We start from the raw sequence: 17,947 nt of genomic DNA on the forward strand, positions 1-17,947 counted from the left end.
AGCCTGGTGATGGGTATTGAGGAGGGCACGTTCTGCATGGAGCACTGGGTGTTATGCACAAACGATGAATCATGGAACACTAAATCTAAAACTAATGATGTAATGTGTGGGGATTAACATAACAATAAAAAAATTAAAAATAAATTTAAAAATAATAAAAAAAACTTAAAATAATGCAAGGATAAAGATGAGAAGGGGGGAACATCAAAAGCATTACAAAAGAAGCAATAGAAAAAAAGGGGGGCGGGGCTGGGGTCAAATTGCGTATAATGATTTAAGCCTGGACGACTAAATAGACAGAAACAGACAGATCCAACATGGAACTGAGGATGGGATTGAGGATGAATTTAGTGTTAGCCAAGTTGAGACTGAAGGCAACAACCAGTGATTTCGAATGAACACAGACAGATGAACGTGTGCCTAGAGACAGAGGAAAACACGGCTGAATCAGTTTTCAGAGTTATCCACACAGATAAGATTCCCTACTCACCCTCCAAAGGAGGCCCTCACTACTCAAGGGAAGATACCTGCTAGTGGTGTCACATAACCATCTAGAGGAGCCAAATAAAAGCAAGTTACTGGGCGCCTGGGTGGCTCAGTTGGTTAAGCGACTGCCTTCGGCCCAGGTCATGATCCTGGAGTCCCAGGATCGAGTCCCGCATCGGGCTCCCTGCTCGGCAGGGAGTCTGCTTCTCCCTCTGACCCTCCTGCCTCTCATGCTCTCTGTCTCTCATTCTCTCTCAAATAAATAAAATCTTTAAAAAAAAATTTAAAAAAATATTAAAAAAAAAAAAAAGCAAGTTACTGCACTCAGCAGAAGGTAGGGGCTGAACTCTAGAACATATTCCATTTAATATTTTGGACTCGAAAATGGTACTTCATTTCTAACATAAAGATTCAAAAAGAATCACATGACCAAATACCAAACAGAAATGCTGGTCTTGTTCTTTGACAGAAAAGGACCATTACCTATCAACTGGAAACTTACCATGCATCTCACAGAAGGGTTTATTTTTTTCAAAGAAAAGTTTATGGAACAACCACAGTACATTTCAACAACACAACATAAGCAGAACAACTACAATCAATTCAGAAAAGCTTTCTGTTCAGATACATGAAGCAGGATAAACACGGACACCATTACACAGACTTACTCAAAGCTTTTACAGTCCAGCTTTTAGAAAGTACATTCAATACCTAGAAACTGCCATGTTAATGGCCCAGAGTTCAAAGGATCACAATTTATTCTTCCCCACAATGTACATGTTGTAGAGGCTGCTTTTACACAACAGGCTTGAGCAACGGAAACTTGAACAAGGCTAATGGCCCACAGTGACCCCCTGGCTGAATACAGATGGGCCCATCATGGACCCACCTCAGAATATCCATAAACCCTAACTAACCGAGGGCTACTTACAACCAGATGATTACCAAAAAAGCGAAATTTCTGTTAAGTCCCCATACCTCCTCATCTTCCCTGGTTGGAAACAGCCCCCAGCCACCACCTAGTGGCAGACAGCCTCTCTGCTGTCTTGCCCACTGCTCCCTCGGGATGTATTCAGTAAACTTCTATCTCCTTTGTTCTGTCTTGGGTGAATCCTTTCACTGCCCGTGCCACCAGCCCCCACCCAATCGTTGCCCCACATGTGGGGGCCCCCATCGGATCCTGACAGACACCATACATATCATCTCATCCTCTTGTTGCCAGCATCCCAGAAGAGAGTCCCAACTGTCTTTCAGCCAGTGAGGGTGACAAATGGGAGAAGAAAGGGAAAGCAGAGTTTGGGAACAGCATACTGGGGCTAGTCAGATGGTTCATGGCATCAAAAGGTTAAAATGGCCCTATGGAAGGGAGATATTCCAGTACTGACGAGATTAATGAACAGGCATATTGACTCAGGAATCCGGGAGGACTGTGCTGGGTACAGTGCTAAATAAGGATGGGAATGCCAGAAGAGTGCAGTAAAAGCCCAATGTGTCCCATGTCCAAAAGCTCCAGACAGAAAGGGAGGCAGCAATGTTACAATCCTCCAGGTTCTCGGAGCTTTGGTTTTTCCCACATAGCAACACCCACAGCCAGAATATGGGCAGTGAGGGCAAAATCTAAGCCTAGATCCCAACCTCCAGAAGGAATGGGGTAAGAGGCAGCTCCCCTCCCCACACTCCATAACATTGGGTATAGTCAAGTTCCAAAGATAGCTAGACCTTCCTAAATAAAGAAAGCAGGCATGACACACTCTCCCCACTTCTTGGATTCTGAGTCAAAAGCCAAACTACAAGGACCATTTTATTTTGCATAAAACTTTAAAACATGTTTGCATTAGGCAGACTGTTACTTTTGTTTATAGTAGTACTTAATTCCATTATAATGTGTAAACCAATTATAACTATAGTTATCTACCTATGTATAAACTCCTTGTTCACAAGCGAGGCAATTTGCATTGAGGCTTATTTTCATTATCCTAAGCTAAGAGTAGCTGAGGATGCCCTTGGCTTGAACTATCCCCCAACTTGCTCCAATTATGTAACCTACAGAAAACCAAGGTCTTCCCCCAAACCACTGTTAATTTCTGAGGGGCTTAAATTCTCTTAGTCTCTGAAGATCCCCTCTTTTAACTCAACCAATTCACCAAGTCTACCCTGTTCCCAACATCTGAAACCCCAAAACCCAAAAAATTCTCAAGTAAAACATTTGTAAACACTGAGGGTCAGAGGGAACGGTCAATTTAAATAAGAGATAGCCTTGAGCCATCTGAAAGCTCTTCTCTCTTCTTCAAACATCTGGTGTCCCTACTCACCCAAAAATTACCTTTGAAACTCCAAATAGTTATCCCTAGGTTAAGCAAAATTCAGCCCTTTCCAGCTCTAGTCCCAGGCGAGCATGCCCACATCCATCAAGGTGCTAAGCTCTAAATTTAGCCTTCCATCTATCAGGATCCATCCTCCACATTTTTTTAAGACAAAAGGATAATATTTCTGTTACCTTGTTAGGCCACATTTCCAGCCCTAATGCTTCTTCCTAGTACAAAGGAAGGCAGAACAGGGTCTCCTCAATGTTTACTGAATTGAATTACCAGGCCACTGTTCTAATTGCTCACCAGATCAAACTGTACATTTCCCTTTCTCAGAGCAGCAAGGTCACTTGCATGTTAAAAGTATCCTCACTTCCAAAAGCAACTATTTCCAGTTGCTTTGTTGCGTTCTTTCCAATTATTGCCAGTGAAATCTATGACCTAACAACCAAGTAAAAAGTCCCCTCATTTTTTGTTACAAATTAAGAAATTAAGTCTCAGGGGCGCCCGGGTGGCACAGTCAGGCATCCAACTCTTGGTTTCAGCTCAGGTCATGATCTGGGGGTCCTGGGATCAAGCCCTATATTGGGCTCTGCTCTAGGTGCAGGGTCTGTTTGGGATTCTTTCTCCCTCCCTCTCTGCTTTTCCCCTTGCTTATGCACGAGCGCACGCGCACTCTCTCTCTCTCCCTCTCAAGTAAATAGTTTTTTTTAAAAAGAAATTAAGTCCAAGGGAAGTAAAACTAGTTGTCCACAGCCTTCTAACAACAAAAAGCAGAGTTCTGAAGATGTGGGAGGTACTGCGAGAAGTGTGTTACTTGCAACATCTCTTTTAACCCTCACACCTCCCAACCATAGCAAAAAAACAGCACCTCTTTCCAGTGGGTAGACAGGCTAAAAAATAAAATCCCCTGCTCCAAGTCACCATGACAGTAAGTGCTACCATGGGATTCAAGCCCAGCAGGCTAAATTCAGAGTTCAAGCTGTTAATGGATAATTTAAACAAAAACATAACACTGTGTCTTCTATACAAATATAAAATGAACACCTATGATTTTATTTAACTCATTAATTAAGAACAAATAAGATGTTTCATTTTGGTTCAAAAGCAACTCCAAAGAGCACAAACATACAGGCAATCAGAAATAGTGAAAAAATTTTGCTTCACAGATCCAAAACTGCTTCTTCCAGAAAAGAGGAAGAGAAATCAATTATATCACCAATCAAAAAAAGTTAATTTGCATGTCTAAGGACAAGAATAATAACTTGCATTGCTGTCAATTATTCACAATTCTCGAAGTTGTAAAAAATAAATGAAAAAACAATAAAAGCTACAGACCACATAGATTAGATCTACGGGAAAAGTGCTCTAGATATCACCTAATTTCCAAAGAAGACCCCCAGTAATCCTTTTGGTTACTCAAAGACTTTTGAAGATTTTTCTTACATAGCTCTTAACCACTATGCATAATGCCTATCTCTTTTAGAAGAGAATACACAGCTTCAAGATCTCTTGACAGCCTCTAGAAAAACTGAGGCTTCTCCAGAAAACTAATTTTTCACAAAAATATATTTTTCTCTTACACATACTAAGCCAGAAATTTAGATTCACTATGAAATTATAAATTTATATATATATATTTGTATATATAAATACAGAAATAATTCACTGTATTGTCAAGCTTCTTAAAAGATCTAGAGGGACGAAAAAAAAAAAACAAAACAAAACAACAACAAAAAAAAAGATCTAGAAGGACGCCTGGGTGGCTCAGTCAGTTAAGCATCTGCCTTCAGGTCGGGTCGTGATCCCAGGGTCCTGGGACCCAGTCCAAAGTCCTGCTCCCCGCTCAGCGGGGAGTCTGCTTCTCCCTCCCCCACTCCCCCTGCTTGTGTGCGCGCGCTCTCGCACTCTCTCTCTCTGACAAATAAACAAAAATCTTAAAAAAAAAGATCTAGAACTAATGGGGGTTTGGTTTTACTGAACAATGACACAAAATTTTTCTCCCACTGGAGAAATAAAGACCAAGTTAAACTGTCACTTCCAAATAACTGACCTAAAATTAACTTAAGTATCTTACTGGCCAATTAATGTATCTTGATTTCCACCCTATATTTTCTCCCATAAAAAAACCAATCCCAGTCCAACTTCTACCTCTAGTAAAATCAATTAGATGTACTACCCCTACTATTCCAGCTAAGTGCAACTAAAAATCCTGGACATCATATAGAAGACAAACAAGAAAACTCTGAAGGTGGAGAGAAGAAGGAAAGCCAGTTGGGGACCTGGAACGCATGGAACAACAGGGTGCTGAGTCCCCGCAGTTTTCCTTTTGCCTCATATGGATGTGGAGATGAAGAAGCCAGTTATCCAGAAATGCCAAAGGGGGTTAGACAAAAAAGTCTCTGCTCTTTCAAAGGACCAAGAAAAGAGCAGCACAGCAAAACAGAAAACTTTTAGACAATAACTACTGCACTCCAGCCAAAAATCATGGACAAAACTGTGGATCATCCCAGCACAGGGCAGGTAGGGAGCCTAAACTTTCACTCTCACCAGGCTGTAATGTCAGGTCTCAACATGACTGTCCTTCCCTTACCCAACCCCTGACCCCTGCAGGGATGGTATCAAAGGCTGGACTTTCTTCCCTGCCAGGTGGGTTTAAAGACTCCCTTCCCCAGCCACACAGTGTCTGTGGAGGGCATCTAGAGAGCGTGGACGTATATTCCCATGACAGTTACAAGGCACTCCTTCCCATCCCCTTGGGGGTGGTATGAGGCAAGGCCTGGTAGAGAAGCAGGACTTTCACCACCCTTCCAGGTAGGAAGGCCATCCCCTCCCAGCAGTGTCTGCAGAGGCCGATGGAAGGGGTGGGGCGAGGAGGAAAGATAGTTAAGGATGCAGAGTAGTATTCAGGGGAGGCCTAGAAGGGAGCTGAAATGCCCACCTCTGTCAGCAGCAATGAGGAGTCCCACTTTGTGTGTCAATGGACAGATTCCTGGAAAGCATACAATTCACCCAAAATGAAATACATCATTTGAATAGCCCTGTAACTATTAAGGAAATTGAACTCATAATTAAAAACCTCCAGAAAAAGAAATCTCCTGGCCCAGATTATTTCATCAGAGAATTATAACAAATTTTTAAAGAGGAATTAACACAATCACTTCCAGAAAACACAAGAATAGGGAGTATTTTACAATTCCATTTACGAAGCTAGTATTACCTTGATACAAAAACCAGAAAAAGTACAAAAAAATGAAACTACAGACCAATACATGAATATAGACACAAAAATCCTTAATAATGTATTAGCAAATAGAATTCAGCAGTACACAAAAAGTTGAATTTAATCAGAGATGCATGGTTAGTTCAATATTCAAGAATCAATCTAATCCACAATACTAACAAACTGAAAAAAAAAAAAAATCCACATGGCCATACTAATCTATACCGAAAAATCAACTGATAAAATTCAATACCTGTTCATGAGAGAAACTCTCAGAAAAAAAATGGAATAAAGGAGAACTTCCTCAACTGGGTATTGAGCATCTACAAAAAACCTACAGTAAACATTACTACACTTAATGACAGAAGACAAACTGCATAATCCCTATTACTGGGAACAAGGCAGGGATGTCCACTCTCACCACTCTAATTCACCATAGTACTGGAAGTCCTAGTCAATGCAAGGAAGCAGGAAAAGGAAACAAAGGCCACACATAAGGAAGAAATAAAATTGTCCCTATTTGCAGACGACATGATGGTTTCCACAGAAAATCCCAAGAAAGCTACTTCAAAAACCTCCCAGAACTAATAAATGAGTTCAGCAAAGTTGAAGACACAAGATAAACATTTTAAAAAGCAACTCCATTTCAAGTGAAAAGGCAACCTATCCACCTTCTTTTTGAGGTGTTGAAAATGATGAAAATGTTCTAAAATTAATTGTGGTTATGGTTCTACAACTCAATGAACATATCAAAAATCACTACCAAATCCACGGCTGAATTCTTTGTAGAAATTGACAAGCTGATTCTAAAATTCATATGGATTTGCTGGGGAACCTAGAATAGTCAACACAAACTTGAAAAAGAAGAACAAAGTAGGAGGACTCATACTTCCTGATTTCAAAACTTAACCACAAAGCAATTGTAATTAAGACAGTGTGGCACTAGCATAAAGACAGACACATAGATCAAATCAATAGAATTGGGAGTTCAGAAATAAACTCATTTGTCTATATAACCACGATATGACCCAGCAACTGCACTCCTGAGCATTTATCCCAGTGAAATGAAAACTTAAGTTCACACAAAAACCTGTACTCAAAATGTTCTTAACAGCTTTATTTAAACAGCCAAACACTAGAAATCACCTAACATGTCCTTCAAAGGATACATCCACACCAAATACTAAGGATCATAAGGAATACCAAGCAAGAAAAAAGAACAAACTATTGATACTTGCAACAACCTGAATGAACCTCTAGGGAATTATACGAAGTGGAAAAAGACAATCCCCAAAGGTTACACACTGTATAATTCCACTTACGTAACATTCTCACAATGGCAAAATTCTAGAAATGGAGAACACATTAGTGGTTGTCAGAGAAGGGGGTGTGTGGCTATCAAAGGACCACATAAGGAAGGAACCCATATGGGGAAATTGTTCTGAATCCTGGCTGTATCAATGTCAATATTCTGGTTGTAATACTGTACTAGTTTTGCAAGATGTTACCATTGGGGAAAACTGGGTAAAAGGTACATGGGTTCCTTTTGTACTATTTCTTACAACTTCAAGTAGCTCTACAATTACCTCAAAATAAACAGTCTTAAAAAAAAGGCGGAGGAAGATCTGACCACAGACAGAAGAGGAAAAGGCAATGTGGCCACAGACACAAGGACTGGAGTGATGTGGCCACACCAAGAAATGAAGGCAGTCACCCAGAAGCTAGAAGAGGCAAGGAACATATTCTCCCCTGGAGCCTCTGGAAGCGGCACAGTCCTCCCACACTTTGACCTCAGCCACTGATTCTGATCTCAGACCTCTGGCCACCAGAACTGTGAAAATACAAATTGCTGCTGTATTAAGCCACCAAGTTTGTGGTCATTGTTACAGCAGCCACAAGAAACATATAAATACCCATCTCCTAGGAATATAAAGAATTAACAAATATGTATGGAAAAGACCCTTGAGAAGTCTGAATTGCAATTGCAAAAGAAAACCAGATACAAATATTTTAGAGTTCTTAATTCAAAATAAGAATATTAACACCCCTAATTTTGAGAGGTAAAAAAATCTGAAATAAAAAGAGAAATAAATATAGCTTTGGGAACAATTATGTCCAATGTAGACTGAGTTCCCTGAAGATTAGCCCACTCAATACACAAGAACTATTTATAACAGTAGCTCTAGGAAAGATTCAATCTTGATTAACTCTAACTTCTAAGGTATTTCTTCTCAGAAGGAAAGAGAAGGTAAATTGAGCTGGTTTCATTACAACTATAAATAAACTAAACAAAATAAGGTTACTCTAGCACCCCCTAGACTACTCTAGATTATTTCAGTCCTGCTTCTACACTTCTCTTCCATTCTCACAGAAAACAAAGCAAACATAATTCTCCCTTTAATTTAATCAATTGGTCCTAATTAACAGCCATGCTGAAAATACAAGCTTAAATTTATAGTTATTCACATTAAAAGTATGTTACTCCAGTAATTCACAAACTCTCCAGTTTGAATACTACATCATAAAATATCATTATGTGTATGTTTATAACACAAACAATAAAAACCAGTAATACATTTTACCGAATTTCAGAATGATATAATGACACATGCAGGAGTATTAAGAGTGCCAAAACAATCGCAACACAGGAAAGGAGAAAAGGGCAAAAGCTGTCTCGTTTAAAACTCCTACATCATAGGGCACCTGGGTGGCTCAGTTGGTTACGCGACTGCCTTCGGCCCAGGTCATGTTCCTGGAGTCCTGGGATCAAGTCCCGCATCGGGCTCCCTGCTCGGCAGGGAGTCTGCTTCTCCCTCTGACCCTCCTCCCTCTCGTGCTCTCTGTCTCTCATTCTCTCTCTCGCAAATAAATAAAATCTTAAAAAAAAAAAAACTCCTACATCATAGGGGCACCTGGGTGGCTCAGTCAAGTTAAGTGCCTGACTCTTGATTTTGGCTCAGGTCATGTCAGGGTCATAAGATTGAACCCCACATGGGGCTCCTCAATGGGCATGGACCCCGCAGAAGATTCTCTCTCTCCCTCTGCCCCTCCCACCCCTTCTTCCCCTCTCTAAAAAAGAAAAAACTCCCACATTATAGAGAGAATCACCCTAAGCAGCTACAGTAAATTATGTTCAACACGGATATTCAGAAACTTTGAGCATAACTTGTAATACAAAGCATACTCTTATTCAAATAATAATCTCTTACACTTAAAGCCACATAAGTAGAGTGGCTTTAAGTTTTTTAAGTTTAAATTTTTTATTATTTTAAATTTAAAATGAATTAAAACAGGCATTACAGCAGACTCTGGAACTAGACTGCTTAAGTTCAAACCCATTGTTACTTAATCTTTCTGGGCCTCAGTTTCCTCAAAGGTAAAATGAAGATTGTAATAGTATTTACCTCATAGGAGAATTAAAGGAATTTGCAAACTTAACACACTTGGAACTTAACCCAGTATGTAGTAAGCACTCAACAAATATTAACTGTTACTATTACTATTAATAGCTACTAGAAGAGACTGTCACCATGACTGCCTATGCACCTCAGGTTTCAGAGCTGTCATGCTCACCTTTCATCATAGAAAACCTAGAGGTGACAAGAGGTGACAGAATCTCAGTGATCTTTGTACAGAAGGCCCTGATTTATCCCCCCTCTAGATAGTAAACTCAAGGACAGGAATCATGTCTTATTCAACTCTGTCCCCCTCACCAAGTTCATGGTAAGTGTCCAAAAATGTTCAGGGTAAGTAAATAAAATTTTGGTGTTCAAGCCGTTCCTAGTTACTATCATTTTCCTCTGTAAGCCCACACAGGCAATTTTTTATTTAAAGGCTACACAGTAAAAAGAAAACACAATTCTAAGAAAATATCTGTATTAAAACAACAACAGGACGGCAGAAATAAGAGCCACAGACAAAGCTGGCTTCCCCAAGGTACCTAAACATTCCTGTGGGGAAAGAGTTGCTGTCTGAACTAAAAACACCCTTTTCCCTCCACACTCCGGGTCACACAGAACCCTACGAATGGCTGCCACCACTCACTTCTCCTCCTCCTCATTCTTTTATTCCTAACTTCCGTAGTCATTTGCTTTGTGACACCTGTAGATAGCAGCTCACCAACACTCAAAATTCCTGCTTCATGCATTCTCCCAAGGGGATTAACTATACACTTAAAACATAAGGTGGAAGTGAGCTCTTATTTGAATTGGAAAACTATGGGTAGCATAAGTCTTCCCTTTACTGTCCCCAGAGCAACAATCTACTTCCTGTGAGGAAGTGAACAATTTCAGTTTTCAGAAACCTCAACTGTGAAAGACTGCCGATAAAGTAGTTAATCACCCCTGGTCAGCTTTCACTGATGGTGCCCCTCAGACAGCCCTTTCATTTGCCTCTGGGGTTATCACAGTAGGATCCTCATGTTCCCACTGCCAGATAGAGAGGACTGGGTAAAGGTGCAATGAACACTTTCCGTCAAATCAGTTCACCAAGGCCTTTTGTGAGCTTACCCCACAGCTACAGGGAACTCACCACGGGCTTTCCTCAGCTCCACTGTTAAATCCAAAACCCTGCAGCCAAAGGGATCACAGTAGTCCTCCTAATCCAAGAGCAATTAGCACAGAATAGAAAAAACCACACAGTGATTTCTCTTAAACAGGGACATTACACAATGATGAAAAAGAGACTGGGTTAGAATTTCTCCCCCCAAAATGAAACAAATATAAATCAATTTATTTTCATTATGTATCTGATACTAACCAAAATTTAGGTTACACTTGCAACTATGCACCAATTCTCAGGACAAGGAATTAACAAAGAATTGGGACATAACTTTACGGCCAAACTGTAAAACAGCAATAATATGAGAACCTTGATTTCACATTTGCCTTTTGCAAGACAATTATAACAAAAGAAAAATTCTAGGTTTCATCATTTATTCCTCTGAAGCCTCTCATGCTCTTTTTTAAATTCTTATAAAGCATCTCTTTCATCATCATTCCTGCTGGGTTTCCTCAACAAAAGTTAATTGGTCTAACATCGCCAAATTCTCACTAGTACCCCTTTAAAGTATAACAAAAGTGCATAAATATTAGGTGTGCAACTTGAATTTTTACATATACATATACCCAAATAACCACCACCCAACTCAACATACGGGACATTTCCAACACTCCAGAAGGTTCCTGAACGCACCACCATTCTGACTTCTATCACCAGGAAATAGTTGTACCCTATTTTTGGACTTCATTTAAATGGAATCATATGGTATGCAATCTTTTGTCTGGCTCATTATGTCCACGAAACCCATCCATGTGGATATATCAGCAGTTCATTCTTTAACTGCTTTTGTAATGTTTCCTTTTATAAATATACCACAATTTACTCATCCATTCTGCTGCTAATGTACCTCAGGTTTTATCTAAATTTTAGTTATTATGAATAAAGGTTATATGAACATTCTTTTACCTTTTTTTTTTTTTTTGGTAGACATATACATCCCTTCCCCTCAGGTATATATCTAGGAATGGAACTGATGGATTATGGGTAAGATTAGACACAGCCAGTTTTCCAAAATGGTTGTACATTCCCACCAACATATATGATGAGATTCAGTTGTTCCACAATATTGGCATTAACAATCTTTTTAATTTTATCCATTCTGGAAGGTGTGTAGTAGTAGCTCACTGTTTTAATTTCCATTTCTCCATTGGGAGTCTCCATTTGGGACTAAAAATGTTGAACACCTTTTTATATGCGTACAGACCATTCAGAGATCCTCTAGTAGAAAGTGTCCAGAACTTCCGTACATATTTTAAATTGTTTTTCTTATTAATTTTATACAAACATACACACACATATATTCTGGGTAGGAGTCCTTGGTCAGATATATGAATTGCAAATTTCTTCTTCTAGTCTGTATTCTGCCATTCATTTTCTTAATGGTATCTTTAGATGGGGAGACGTTCTCAATTTTAATGAAGACTGACATCAAATTTATCAATCACTGTTACAGTCATTGCTTTCAGAGTCCTTTTTAAGAAATTTACTCTAGTATACTAGAGTACTAGTTCTTTGACTTGTGCTTATGGTTTGAACGGTTCTCAACCTTGCTCTGAACACATGAAATCCTGCATCTTTGCAAGGTTTCCAGTTTCACCTTGCAATTTAGAATGGGTTCATTCATGTTATGTTGTCAGATGCTAGACAACTCTAGTGTTCTGAATGTTTGAGTGGAGATCAGTTTTACAACTAGAGAATTCATTTGATTACTTCCATACTATAATGGACTTCCGTACAAGTATGTTAAAAACCTAATGTAAAAACAAATGAAAAAATTCCCTAATAGCTGTCATTCTAGCATTTTACCCCAACATACATTAGATGATTCTTCCCACTCCTTTTGAGCGGCTTTGCTCCAGTGGGGCCACCTTTTCACTAGACCTGCTGACTTGTACAATATAATTGAGTTTTCTGTAGTCTTCGAAACCAGAAGCCTACAGGAAGGTATAAGCCTGGTTCTATTAAATCTTATTGACCCAACAACCTCAAAGGGTTTACAATTCTCCCAAAACCCAGTAACAAAGAACTTTCTACTCTATCCTTTTCTTAAATTAACAGTATCTCCAATCTGCAACCATATTGTTCCCAAAAAAACAAAACAAAAAAACCACGTGATTCTTTACTTGCTTACCAAGTGTTCCCCTCTCCCACCCTATTATTCTTCACACTTAATCAATCTTCCATTCTCCTTTCAAAATGTGTGTGGTGGACTCTGAACTCTGCTCTGCTAGTGAATGCCCTGGTTCACTCTCTCACCACCTCTTGTTTGGAGTATGGACACTGTCCTTAACTAGTCTCCTTACATTCTTTCACCCTGTCACTAGTCATCTCTCTCCAGAACATAAAGTTGATTGTATTACTCATTTGATTAAGATCTTTCTACAGGTCCCACTGCCCACAAGATAAAGTCACTCTCTTAGCTGAGAATTCACAATCTTTCCCGTATTCTCTCTCAGCAACTTCTGCAAAACTCTGGTCTGATCCCTGGACACCCATGCAGTCTCACTCGTCCTCTCTACTGCTAACTTCTTTGGCTGGAGGCACTTTCTCCTTTACCCTGCAGTCAGCTCCCTTCCTATCTTGGCTAGGGCCACCCCAACAAAACCAACTGTTCCCTTGTATGTGTTCCCACAGCTCTCTGTACCCACCACAACTATATCTGAAACCTTCTCGGACTGCATTAGTTATTTACTTGTTTGTCTCATTCACTGGTCTACAAACTTCCTGACCTGGGACTTCTCCCTGGATTTCCTGGAGGATAAGGTCAGGAATTAATCTTTACACACCAAAGACTTGGCAGGGCAATTCCAAAAAGGCTCAAAGAAAGAATGAGGGGCGCCTGGGTGGCTCAGTCCGTTAGGCGGCTGCCTTCGGCTCGGGTCATGATCCCAGGGTCCTGGGATCGAGCTCCATGTCAGGAGCCTGCTTCTCCCTCTCCCTCTGCCTGCCTCTCTGCCTACTTGTGCTCTCTCTCTCTCTCTGTCAAATAAATAAATAAAATCTTTAAAAAAAAAAAAAAGGCATTAAAAAAAGAAAGAATTAATGTCCTAGCCACTTTTATTCATATCCTTTTTTTCTACAGAGACTTGAATACTTTATACAAATACATCAAAGTAATGAACCTACCATAAGTTTGCTTTCAAGTCACCCAGCAAGTTATTTTTTTGAGAGTTTAATAAAAACTAAAATCTTCCTTAATTATTGATTTGTGTGTCCTGTTAGAAAATCAACTGTTTTGAAATAATTTTTAAAATAAAGGGCATTAAAAGTAAAATGAATAAAAGTAACTGTAGTCATCACCATATAAATCACTACTGGATGCCAACGGAATGAAACATGGTTATTACTTACGCAATACAACCAAAGGATCACAAACAAAATACTTCATTGAAAAATGTGTTCCTGGGCGCCTGGGTGGCTCAGTTGGTTAAGCGACTGCCTTCAGCTCAGGTCAAGATCCTGGAGTCCCGGGATCGAGTCCCGCATCGGGCTCCAGTCCCGCATCGGGCTCCCTGCTCAGCGGGGAGTCTGCCTCTCCCTCTGACCCTCCCCCTTCTCATGTGCTCTCTCTCAAATAAATAAATAAAATCTTTAAAAAAAAAAAAAAAAGAAAAATGTGTTCCTATATATCCCCCTTAACACATAACAAATCTGTATGATATAGGAAGATGGTATGCACAGTAGTTAAGACCACAGTTGTTTATTTGGTGCCTCAGTTTCCTCATCAGTAAAACAAAGATGAGAAAGTACTCACTTCACCAAGTTGCTAGGTGACTAAGCACACACAACGTCGTTGGCTGAGTAACCGTATAGTAAGAAATGTCAACTGTTAACCCTGTATTTTTCACCTTTGTAAGCCCTTTCATATATACTGTCTTGGTTTTTTTTTCTCACAAAAGTACAATGAGATTGTTTGGATAAGAATTGCTTTGCCCATTTCAGAGGTAAGATACTGACAAAGAGGTTATATGATTTCCCTAACATATTTTAAGCGGCTGAGTAGAAACTAGAAACCCCACCTACCCCAGCCCCTGGCCAAACTGACCAAATCTCCAGGTAGCAGTCTGGAAGAAAGTCTTTTGGGTTTCCCCCCCATTATTTCCTCTTGGTGGTGAGCAGCCAGCCTAAACACCTGGTGAGGGCAGATGAACTAACCCATTTGCAAATCGGATTAAAAGGTAGGAGATGGCTCACTTTCACAATGCCTGACACACAGTGAGCACTCCAAAGACAGGAACCACTGATGACTGAAACACAAAGGGCTACTGTGCTTTCTCAATGACAGAACAAGGCACTCCACAAAATCAAGCCTGCTATCAAATAAAAAGTCACTTGATATTATGCTTATCCGTCACATCAAAGTACAATGTGGCAACAAACTTTTTTAAAAAATAACTTTTATAAAATAATTTTTACTCTCAAAAATCAACAGTTTTGCAAAAAGAACTATCATTAAGACACTCTGAAAACTAATTATATTTTATGACATGTTTGCCCAAATAAGCAACATGAATAGACAATATTTCATCTCTGAAAGGCCTTCACCATACTTTTCATTACTTCCCTAGACTTAAACGGAATCCCAAGCCTCAGCCTTATCTACAGCCACGTGCACACGAATACAATTAATGAGCTTCGAAGGCAGAGACAATATTCCAGGGAACCCACCTGAAGCAGGTTAAGTACAAGGAAGGAAAACGTCTCTAAGGCACTCAAATGTGCTTTTTATTTTTTGTCTTCAGCGAGCAGGTAGAAGCTAAGACACACCTTAACGATCAGACTTGACATCAGCTTCCGGCTGGGGACTACCTTTCCTTCCGTGGCACTGCCACTCTGGCACCTGTGGGCAGGCATCTGGAGCCTGAAGGATACACAGATTAGGGCTCGAGAGCCCAAGTCCAAGCCTCGCACGTGGCAAACACTTGGGGATGTTTTGCACATTAACAGAGGCAGAAAAAGAACTATGTTCGGGGCGAGGCAGTTCCCGGACCCGTCCAGGTCTGGAGAAGGAAGGTCTTGATACTAATCTATACCACCGACGGGGCACCTGGCCCGCCAAACCCCGCAACAGCCTCGCCCTCTCCCCACTCGCCGAGCCGGCCCGCGCGGCCTCGCAGCCCCCAACGCCTTCGCCTGCCTCTGCGAATCGCTTCCCCGCGCCTCCCCTCACCTGAGCCGGCGACGCCGCCACCTGCGTCGGGCCTCCAATTCCTGGTCAAGTGACCGTTACCGGGGCCAGGGGAGGCCCGTGGCTCTGGGGGAAGAGTCCGTGGGGCTGTTCCCCCTCCACCAACTCGGGGATCCCCCGGCCGCCGCCGCCATTTTACGGCGCTAAACCCCCCACTTGACAGTTCCCGGCCTCCCACCTGTGACCAGCAGAGGACGTCGCGCGTCGCCGTGGGGGTCGCGTGGACGAACTGGAGAATCCGTGGGGGGCACAATCTCCGAGCAAAACCCGCCGCTAATTCATCCCGAAGCGGGAGGCGTCCGGCCCGTCGCCCTAGTAATGCGTCCCGGCAGGCTCCATCCTGATTGGCTGCGAGCGCCGTGACGCGACGGCGTCCCCGGCTGCGTGGGAAGCCCGGGTCCCTGGCGGCCCGCCCCAGCCGGGGGCACCCCCAGCGCCCGCGGTCGAGGGCTCCCTTAAAGGGGCCGCGCTCAGTTTCCCGTCTGGCCTCGTGGGGAGCGGGGCGGTGTAGGGGAGAGAAACAATAGCAATAAGAAACCGAGGAGGGCATTGTCCCAGGGAACCTAATCGTCCAGCCGACCCTTCTCAGAGTGGAAAACAGAAATCTGGGGAATTTAATTTATAAGCCTAACTTACAGCCCGAGGTCCCCGGGCAAATCAGTAGTAAACCAGTTGTAGAACTCAGGTTCCTGATGCGCATACCAGGTTCTCCCTAGCAGGCACAGTATTTCCCCACCCCTAGAGAAAATTCCCCTCCTCTGAGTACCCCCATCCCTTACATCACACCCGTTGTGCGAAGTGTTCATTGATGTAGGAAAGACCTTAGGGTTCGAAGCCGACCGCCAAGAAAGAATTCTTGATATGTCTTTGGTACAAAAAGGTGATTTTATTAAAACATGGGGACAGGACCTGGGCAGAAAGAGCTACAATGGGGTCATGAGGGGTGGTGACTATATACCTACAAGGTGTGTGTGTGGGGGGGGGGGGGTTGTAAAGATAGGGTAAATCTCTAAGGAATTTTGGAAATAAGGTTTCCAGGACCTTGAGGGGACTAGCTATTGTTAGGAAAAGGTCATTTATTACCATCTAATAGAACCTTAGTCATGAGACCCTTCAGACATATATGGGTGGGCCATATGCTTGGGGGATGATTGCCAACAGTATCTTAGGGAGTTTAGAGAAAAAGGAAATTTCTAAAGACATTTTTATTATAGGATCCTGGAGGAAGGGCTAAGATTTCCTTTTGCCCTTAGCAAAGTATTAATATCAAGGAAGTTGAGTCCCTAGAGGAATGTCACTCTGCCTCTTTTTTTTTTAAGATTTTTTTTTTTTAATTTATTTGACAAAGAGAGAGAACACAAGTAGGCAGAGCGGCAGGCAGAGGGAGAGAGAGAAGCAGGCTCCCCGCTGAGCAGGGAGCCCGATGATGCCGGGCCCGGGCCGGATCCCAGGATGCTGGGATCATGACCTGAGCAGAAGCCAGACGTTTAACTGACTGAGCCACCCAGGCGCCCCTAGAGGAATGTCACTCTGCCTCTTTCAAGTACTTGCCAATAGGCTGTAGATAGTAAGGAAATTTAATAATTTTTCTTCTGCCTTTGTTTCCCTCATTCTTCATCACTTTCTACTGTGGTGTATCTGCCCCCTAACCTACTAGACTCTAAAGCTCCTTAATGGTGGGGACTGTGATTAAACCTCTTTTCATTTCCTGCACTACACCTTCCTCCTATTGGCCTTCAACAAAGATTCACAGGATAAAAAATCTTAAAAATAATAAACATAGCCACTTGTCACACACATAGCCACTCATAAGTCACTCACGCATGTTTATGTATTTTATTTATTGATTCAACAAGGCATGGTGGGGGGGTGATTTTTCTTTTTTTAAATAGAGGATTCCTGTCCTCACAAAATTTATAGTGTAATAATAATGGACATCTAGATCTGGGATGCATAGCTTCAATACAGCTAAATTATCCGCCCCCCCCCCCGCCATTTCTTTGTGAATCAAAAGTTCCTGAGCTCCCTTCCTTTTTTTTTATATTATTATGTTATGATAATCACCATACATTACATCATTAGTTTTTGATGTAGTGTTCCATGATTCATTGTTTGCGTATAACACCCAGTGCTCATGCAGTATGTGCCCTCCTTAATCCCCGTCACTGGGCTAACACATCCACC

The 17,947-nt window shown here is 41.5% G+C and overlaps 1 protein-coding gene across 3 annotated transcripts in view; it reads right to left on the reverse strand.

Annotated features, from left to right (window-relative positions):
- The window catches only part of LCLAT1 (lysocardiolipin acyltransferase 1), a 178,778-nt gene extending 162,668 nt beyond the window's left edge, over nucleotides 1–16,110 (reverse strand). Inside the window, exon 1 of one of the 3 annotated variants that reach the window (XM_081796975.1) lies at nucleotides 15,942–16,110. The gene's annotated coding sequence lies outside the window, so the exon portion shown is untranslated. Of the gene's footprint in view, nucleotides 1–15,745; nucleotides 15,905–15,941 lie in introns of those variants that run through there. The other 2 variants (XM_006733190.3, XM_081796974.1) reach the window with 2 other exon arrangements.
- Between the last annotated feature and the right edge of the window lie 1,837 nt (nucleotides 16,111–17,947).

This window comes from Leptonychotes weddellii, chromosome 10 (assembly GCF_054177405.1).
Source record: "Leptonychotes weddellii isolate Sample4059 chromosome 10, ASM5417740v2, whole genome shotgun sequence".
Classification (NCBI taxonomy): Eukaryota; Metazoa; Chordata; class Mammalia; order Carnivora; family Phocidae; genus Leptonychotes; species Leptonychotes weddellii.